The 9,594-nt window shown below is 37.8% G+C and overlaps 1 long non-coding RNA gene across 1 annotated transcript; it reads right to left on the bottom strand.

The window, feature by feature from the left end:
* Positions 1 to 1,399: 1,399 nt before the first annotated feature.
* Positions 1,400 to 6,830, bottom strand: LOC127160246 (uncharacterized). Its single transcript, XR_007826679.1, has 3 exons — positions 6,753 to 6,830; positions 6,338 to 6,442; positions 1,400 to 1,442 (listed from the first exon to the last, which is right to left on the bottom strand). It is a non-coding gene; the product is annotated as an uncharacterized LOC127160246 (long non-coding RNA).
* Between the last annotated feature and the right edge of the window lie 2,764 nt (positions 6,831 to 9,594).

Raw genomic sequence — 9,594 nt, 5'->3', positions numbered from 1 at the left:
GAATGGGAAAACAAAGTCAAACAGAGTGATACAAATGCTGAAAAGAGTGCTGTGATTTCAGCACTCAGTTATATATACAAACCTTCTGTTGACTACTTGGACCAGCTTCTTGTATGTTCTTTGGTGCAACCTTCCAAAAAAAAAATAAATGTTAAAACGTGGTCAAATATATAACTTGTATAACTCGATTTGTATCATATTACAATAATGCTCTCTCAAAATTTTCCATTACAATAATGCTAAAAACTGCCACAAACAACTACAAAGACGAGAATAAAGTCGCAAAAGCTACTATTCATTTCTTATTGATTGAAATTAATGGTGACTATCTCATAATTTACACCGGAATCGGCGATACTCTTAAAGTATGTCATGAAAAAAAAACACAGCCTGTGTTGTTCCTTAACACAGCCGTGTGTCTAGTCAAGGACAACACATTTTGTGTCAATTATGAACACAAAATGACACAAAACGTGTGAAAATAGTCAACATAACATATCTTTTTTGAGATAAAGACATATGCGAATGTCGAAGTCAATCAAATTTTAAACGTTACAGTAATAAATCATACTATTATTTAAAGACATTTAACAAGACATCAATACATTATCCCAGCCAACATTTATATATAGGATTGTCCGCGGGTTCCGTACTGGCCCAATGTTATCTGCCCACGTGGATTTCATATAGGATTGAACTTGTCACAAAGTGGGACCCAACTGGGCAACATGCACAAGACTCATCTTGGTCCCAGCTTTAACCCAGCTAACATTTGATTGTGGGGCCCATGTGGGTTTGACATGGGCTGAAAAATGGGCTCTATATGGGATTGTCCGTGGGTTCCATAATGGCCCCATGCCAATCGCCCACATGGATTCCATATGGGATTGCACTTGCCACTTGATGGGACCCAACTGGGAAACATGTGCAAGACCCATCTCGGTCCCAGCTTTAACCCAGCTAACATTTACATGTGGGGCCCATGTGGGTTTGAAATGGGCTGAAAAATGGGCTCTGTATGGGATTGTCCATGGGTTCCATAATGGCCCCATGCCAACTGCCCACATGGGTTTCATGTGGGATTACACTTGCCAACAGGTGGGCCCCAACTGGGCAACATGCGAAAGACCCATCTTGGCCCCATCTTTAATACATGGGCTGAAATATGGGTTTTAAGTGGGTTTGTCCACGGGTTCCATGTTGGCCCCATGTAGGTTTTATGCAGGATTTACCTGGGCTTTAGGTGGAGACCAGTGTTTACTGAAAGCTTTGAACATTTGCACATAAAAAAAACAGTAAGACAGTAAGAAACAGCAGCAGCAACTATACATTTTTCAGTACTGCTTACACTGCAGACAGACATTTGTGCATTCTAGACCCTCAGTCCCTCTCAGATTCTTGCTGGTTGATCTTTGACATCAGTGCAGTCTTCTTAACAGCCTCTGCAAAACATATATATATAACAAACATATTTAAAAATAGGACATTTTAAAATTTTTCAGAATGATGAGGTATGAAGATGCTGCCCTCCACTACAGTAAGGAAAACAACAGAGTAAAAGCAAAGGTGCTTGTTTACAGGCTATTCCAATAACTTTTCTACGATGTGTTTAGTAACGTGAAATATTATGTTACTTACACATGTTAAAATACTACAAAATAACTTTTACTTGGAGCAACTCAAGGGCAAGTAAATGACGACAGATTTTTTGTTTTTGTCAACTATTCCTTTAAGAGTCTCTGTTTTAATTAATCAAATTAGAGCTGCATGATTCTGGATATATAGAGAATCACAATTTTTTTTAGTTTCAAACAGACATCAAGATTCTGAACATCAAACTAAAAATAAAGTGTAATTACTAGAAGTTCTGTACTAGAAATACTATGACTGCAGTCTATTAAAAATGTGTAAGCACTGGTTTGATGCATGACACACTGACATATGATTCTCCTGACAGTGCATCAGTGAAGTCCTGGAGAGGTTTCACTGCTTTGTTGGTGGCTTCTAATACTTCCAAATCTTGCCACGTGGGAACAAGATGACGCGTTTTCTTGTCCGCACCCAGGACACGAGTTATTGCCTTCTCTTGCTCAAGAAAGCGCTCAATCATCTTTTGACGAGACCCCCAACGTTTTGGGGATTCTGAGATCAAAAGATGCTGGGGAAGTCCAAGCTCAGCCTGCACCTCTGTCATGTCTCGCCTTTTTTTCCAGCTGTAGGAGAAGGCTGATACAGCTTTTTTGCAGACCCCTATGGCCCGATCGATCCTTGGATCCTTCACACCATTCTCTGTAATAAATGTGAAAAGATATTTAGTATATTTTTTGTCACTCCAAACTATATATTTGATTACTTGAGTTTTCAAAATTGTTTTGTAATTTTATCACAATTTTAATAGCTGTAACACAGTTTAATACATAATGTATAATGAATGCAGATTAAGGAAAAGTCCGGTTTATTTATGTAACCCATTCTATGTGTGTAAACCAGTTGAAATATATATAATGTTCTGGCTATTAAATTATGAACAAACAGTTCTTTACAATGTGCAAGTATGTGCACCTATTTATTCTTACACCAACTCTTACCTATAGCGTTGTGGAGTCTGTGGCCAAAACACTGCAAGCTGGGCCAGTTGTTGTCCTTAAGGGCTTTTATGATGTTGGTGCTACTATCAGTTGTCATGCAGACGAGTCGTTCCTCCGAAAGTCCCCAGGAGCTGAGAGCGTCTTTTAAGCCATGGGCAATTATTTCACCAGTGTGGTTGTCGGGGAAATACGCTGTCTGAAGGCAGATGCTGCGCAGAGTCCAATTAGTGTTGATGTAGTGAACCATGAGACTCAGATATGGCTGCATCGTCCGGCTGGACCAGAGGTCCGTTGTGGCTGAGTAAACCTGCATCTCCTCCAGCTCACTGCGGATCTTTTCCCGAGTTGTATTGTACAGGTGAGGCAGCGCTACATCGGCGAAATACTTGCGACTGGGGACAACGTACCTCGCATCTAATACTTTCAGCATGTGATTAAAGCCTCGCTTTTCGACAGAATAAATTGGCAGCATGTCTGTGGCAATATAAAACATGATCGCCTCTGTAATCGCTTTCCATCGCGCTCCGTTCTTATCATAAGGCACACAGTTTGTAAAGCTCTCAGGAAGTGTAGTTTGCTTTTTAGCAGGTGTGCTAGAGGAGCCGTTTTCGCTACGGAGCCGGTTGCACTTCTCCCATTCTTCGGGATGTTTATTCCTCAGGTGCTGGAAAAGATTTGTTGTACTGCTGCTTCCAGTAGCAACAGCTTTGAAACATATTTTGCAGCAAGGCTTCGTCTGTGTTTTGTCTGCTGCATCAAAACCAAACCAGTTCCAAATTACGGAGTTACCTGTGCCTTTCTTTGGAAGTAATTCTCTGCTACACGCTGCCATGTTGTTTTGACTGTGTTACGCGGGGCGGGGGCTGGGCCTGGCTCATATCGCGCTACGGTAACGCACAAGGACGAAACGCGGAAAAGTCCGAAAAAACTATTGTGGCAAAAAACTCGAGTTTGCAAAATAAAAATCGTTTTAAACTACAAAATCGATAAATCGATTAAATCGATTTTTTGCCCAGCCCTAGTTTAATCTTGAATGATTTAATTTTTTTTTAATTGTTTGAATTAATGATTAAATGACTCGTGAATATATATTGTTTCATTACTGGATGAATCTGTGTTTTTTAAAGAATCTCTTGAATGATTCATGACAAATACATGTGTTTAACAGTCACTTGTCAGCACCTACTGGTGTAAAGTCACTGATATAATCTTTATCTGAATTGTTAACTTTGTTTCAAATGATTTGCTCTATTTTGATAGCTACTGTAGACATCAGTGATTATATCCAAACTAAACTTTTATTTCAGTACTTCTTCGATCATTTAAATAATTCTAACAGAGAAAAAAAAACGGTAAGTGCTGTTGAAAAAGTGTGAGACTGTTTTATTCCTACACATGACAACTGCCCACTCTTATTGGATCAGTAGGTACATTGACATGAAGAACTGTATTGCAAAAAAAGCTCCATGTAAACAACTCAATCGAAATAAAAATGCTCAAACCGATTTCAATTTCAATTACTTTAGAAAGGTAGGACAAACCTTTTCTAATCCATTACATAGGACATGTAAACACTTGATCAAATTGAAAACTGACCTAGAAAAGTTTTGCGCATGTGTAATGAAGTAGAAATGACATGATGCACAAAACGAGCTGATGTTGTTGTAATATTATATTAAAGAACATAATAAATGACTGCAATGTCAATCAAAAATTCTCTTTCTACTTATCAACTGTGAAGTGGTGTAAGACAACGTTGTCCAAGTGACTGTTTCAGACTCTGATTTGCAGACACCTTGTTTTAAGCATGAGAAAGGGTGTTTTTATTGCTTTTATTGCTTTGTGGCTCATCGTCTCGTAATCAGGATTCGAAAAAGATAAGATGTTAAGTTTGCTTTTTAAAACAAATGGATTTACACCAGCTCTCCATGCTGCATCTGTTAAAATAGTTGCCTACGTCTCCTACGATTAAAATTAATGGCTAGTGCAGTGGCTGCGACATACGTAAACCTATCAACATCCATTGCCATGACTTATCGTGAGATGAAAAAAATTAAGTTTTAGTCTCATTATTTCATTAACATTGGTTAATGAAACTGCCGTAATTTCGCAACATTGTTTTATCGACAACATCGCAAAAGTTTTGTGCAAATCCATGATGAAAATGCAACTAATGTACTGTCTACACTGGATGCGGCGTGGCACGACACGACAAATCCCCGCTGGCAAACTGATGCCTCGTTTTATTAATGACGTACTGACAAAGTTTAAAGGGGTCATCGGGTTCCCATTTTCCACGAGTTTATGTGAGTCTTAATGAGAAGTCTATAACATACTTTGGGTAAAATTTCTCAGTGGTAGCGTAAAAAACCCCCACCCATTTTACCATGTCAAAATCAGCCCTTTTTAGAGTGAGCCATTCTGTTGCATGTTCCTTTAAACGCTAATGAGCTCTGCCATTCCGCCCCTCTCTTCTGTGGGGTGACGATCAGTAATGTTTACTTTAGCCGCATTTAACCACAAAACTTGCTAACTAGCACATTATTAAGAAAAGGCAAATTGCAAAGATGCATAAAAAACACCCATATACTCACTTCTGCTGTAGGTGAAACTAGATTACAAATGATTCACGTGAACATAGACGCATTTATGTAGGCTGCTGGGCGCATTTCCTTCAAAAACAAAAGTAACGTTAATCCTCTGCATCTTCAGCAGCTCAGATGTCGGGAGTAAATGATGAGTGCTACTATGTGCATTACTGCATCCAACAAACAGAACACCTCAATCGCTCAATCGGAGATAGTCTCATCTTCCCCTGCACTGGAGTCCAAACAATAATGGTAGTCGGACTGTTCTCAGCGCTCACTTGGCTCATTTAGGGTGGTTTTAAGATAAGACTGTCATGTCAATCAACTATCGTGGGAGCGGACTTGGTCGGTGCGACATCACACCGACAAGACGCTGACAATGAGCTTATTTGAAAAAAGGCATATTACTTTGATTACATTGGATTTTTCCCATATTAAGATTAAAAAAAATACCACTGGGTGAATTTATATCATTATATGGTGGTTGTGTAAACACACTGTCAACACACATTTATGTTCAAACTTGTAAAAATGAGTTTCCGATGACCCCTTTAAATGATTTTCAATGGTCGCTTGGTCACATCTAGTGTAGACAGACTTTAGCTGTCATGCCATGACAACTGTCACACGGTGTTAGTCATTTACGAATAAGATTAAGTGGGGTTTGGATCAAGATTATGATCTTTAAATGATTAATCGTGCAGCTCTAATTTCTGATAATATATGTGTCTCCATCTACTTATGATAACATTTGAAGAGAAACATTACACTTTTAATTCAGAATCATACATATACATTGTATTAAATGTATAGTTCACTCAAAAATTAAAATTCTGTCATCATTTATTCACCCTTATGTTGTTCCAAACGTTGGTAACTAGACAGCTGACATGCCACAATGATTTCCATAATATATATATTTTTCCTATTATGGAAGTTAATGGCTACTATTGTTTGCTTATCAACATTCTTCAAAATTGTCGTCTTCAGCAGAAGAAAGAAATTTATACAGGTTTGGAAAAACATAAGGGTGATGAAGGGTAAATGACGCCAGAACTTTCATTTTGGGGTGAACGTTCCCAAATCAAATTAAGCAAAATCACTACATTTAGTAAAATCAGAACATAAACGCTATATCACAAAAAGTCAGTGAATCCATACCAGAAGTGAGAGTGCAATGTAGCAGATAAAGGACAATCTTCCTTCAAATTGGCAGTGATCAGCTGGATCCTGGGTGAATCTGTAGTTGGGTGGGCCCGACGAGTCCTTAAAAAGAATAATTTCTTTTTTTTTTACCATTTCTTTAAACATTCTTAAAACATATTTAAATTGTACTGAAATTTGCCATTATAAGCCATTTAGGCAACATAAACAAACTTTCAGCTTTGAAACTGTTATGACCGAAACATGAACCTAATGCTTAACAATACCATTAGAAAAATGTGAATTCCCAAAAGAAAGACAAAGAGGATTCACAGGGACTCTTCCCATAGATATCACAGCAAGGTAAATACAACTGTATCTTAAAAAAGCCAATTTGTACACCACAATTAAATCTACCATAATATAATTTTACCTGCAGTTGCATTTATCCTAATTTGACACATCTGAAGGCTGTGATGTTCTCCAGTGAATGAAATAAAGGACTGAAGATGGTGATAAGTCTATTTCCCTTTATTTGTGCCACCTCAGAAAAAGAAAGACAACAGGGAAAAAAAGTTACTCAGATTTTCTTTCACCAGTGGAGGAAATGTCTTACAAATGTACTTATAATGATTATAATCATAATTCAGGTCTGGAAACAGTGGTTAAAACTGACTAACATTTTACTGTAGTCTCTGTATTGGGTGCCTGTTTTTCCTGAAAAACGTGTGCTTGATCTAAAAATGTGAACCAATATCTTTTCATTAGAAGTTATCAGCATTTGAAGAGTCAACTACGCAAACATAACACTCTACCTATAATATAACACTCTCATCTCTCTTATATATTCCAGTGTTTTCGAGTGTAAATTACAGTTTAATCAATCGCTTCACTTATTCCAGTGCTCCTTTACTTCTCATGAGTTTGAGTTTTAAACTAAACATTAATACACACAAACACAACCAACGTCAAACACTAATTTACATTGAAATACGTGCTAATATCGCCAGCGGGCTAATACGCTAATCGCGATTAGCCTCTCCCTTTAATTTCCTCTCACTCACATTAATTCATTGTGGGCACAAATCATAACTTTATGATGGTTTGACTGAAAAATGTTTTATTACCTGATATCGCCATATGATTTCGGGATCTCACATTGATCGAAATATCATAAAATGCTAATAAATGAAATATTAATAATCATAATCATTCAAAAGGCAGATATTTCTTGTTAAAGACATGACATTTATTCAACATACAGATCTGTTTTTTTATTATCTTTTTTTTAAGATTTTTTTTTTTTTTTTTTTGTTAAAACAAATTTGAATGATTTAGCATTATACCTTATCAATTTGTGTCAATGTTAAGACAGCAGCTGACATTATTTCAATCATATTTCAACTTTGAAGGTCGGTCATGTGCCGACTAGACTGAAAAGAAAAGTCTGTACTGTTGGTCCAAAAAGAAAACTGAACATAAAACACAATATGCTAACTGAATGAAACAGCACTTTATTCTGAACCCCTGTATCATATGCTGCAAATACGATTTCTGGATATACATTTGATTTTTCCCATCAGAAACATAAATGTCCATTCTGTCTTTTTTCACTTGGGCTATTTCATTATCTGTTACCAACCAACTGATTATAAAACTTTGGAGTACTTCTGTGAAATCAGGCAGCAGCTGTTGCTATGCATTTTACTACTTCTACCAATCTCAAAGCCACTATAATCCCATTATTTTGATAGATAATTAGCCTTCTGTAACCCATTCTTCATATTGCACAGTGACCATTTTCTGGATATTTTGAACCATTTGCATAGATTTTGAAATAATTATATGGAGATAAGCATGTGTTTGCAGGCCAATGCTGATGACACATTGGGTTTAACTTGATTTGTATATTCCAGGACTCTTCAACTCCTGATTCATGAACTAGTCCTGAAAACTAAATGTACTACTGAGTTTAGTTCTATCGCTAACCAAACACACCAAACAAGCTAATGACAGTGTTCAAAATGATTTGTGAATTAGTGTCAGGTGTGTTTAATTAGTGTTGAAACTAAAGTCTGCTGTACACTGGCCCTCCAGGACTGGAGTTGAGGACCAATAGCCTATTGACCTTATGTAGCTGCATCCCTTTTTAGTCCTACATTTGCTGTCTTCTGGTTGTATTTCCACAGTGTTCTAACAGATTTATAAATAAACCTCTCATTTTAAAATCTTCCTGGTTTGGGTTTGGGTCATTTTACTGACTCTCTCGTTTGATGTCATTCATCAAAATTAATGGATCTTCACTGAAGTCATTTCAATCATTTAAGTGGCGTTAAAAATGATACTTTTACCAACCAAATCTCTGAAAACATCTACCTATGCAATCTTGATCATATTCTAAATTAGGAAATCATTATAATGCTTCCAGACATAATTTGTAGGGAACATAAATAATTGCTTTAGCTTTAGAGTCTTTCATTCAATTGTCACATAACAGACGCAATAAACAGATCATTCACGAATTAGCCATCACTACCCCATATGTATTTCCCCATTCACAACCCATACAGTGATTACCCATATGGGTACTATCTTGAGCCCATGTAGCCAACCTATAAAGGACTGACTGTGTATGCCCACGTCTGACCCATATAGTTTGGCAAGAGGGCCCTACACGTCTTTCCCTGTTCAGAACCCACAGAAAGATTACTTATGTGGGTACTACCTTGGGCTCATGTAGGCAGCCCATATGGGATTGACTGTGTTTACCCATGTTCTACCCATATGGTTTGACCAAGAGGGCCCCATATGTGTTTCCCCATTCTGAACCCATATAGAGGTAGCTTATGTGGGTACTACCTTGGGCCCATGTAGGCAGCCTATATGGGATTGATTGTGCTTACCTATGTTTTACCCATATGGTTTGACCAAGAGGGCCCCATATGTGTTTCCCCATTCAGAACCCATATAGAGGTAGCCTTTGTGGGTACTACCTTGGGCCCATGCAGGCAGCCTATATGGGACTGATTGTATCTGCCCATATTTTACCCATATGGTTTGACCAAGAGGGCCCCATATATGTTTCCCCATTCTGAACCCATATAGAGGTAGCTTATGTGGGTACTACCTTGGGCCCATGTAGGCAGCCTATATGAGACTGATTGTGTTTGCCCATGTTTTACCCATATGGTTTGACCAAGAGAGCCCTATATGTGTTTCCCTGTTCAGAACCCATATAGAGGTAGCCTTTGTGGGTACCGCCTTGAGCCAGTGTA

Source organism: Labeo rohita, unplaced genomic scaffold (genome assembly GCF_022985175.1).
Source record: "Labeo rohita strain BAU-BD-2019 unplaced genomic scaffold, IGBB_LRoh.1.0 scaffold_303, whole genome shotgun sequence".
NCBI classification, from domain to species: domain Eukaryota; kingdom Metazoa; phylum Chordata; class Actinopteri; order Cypriniformes; family Cyprinidae; genus Labeo; species Labeo rohita.
Note: the sequence above shows the minus strand (reverse complement) of the source record. Positions and strands in the feature narration are given on the sequence as shown.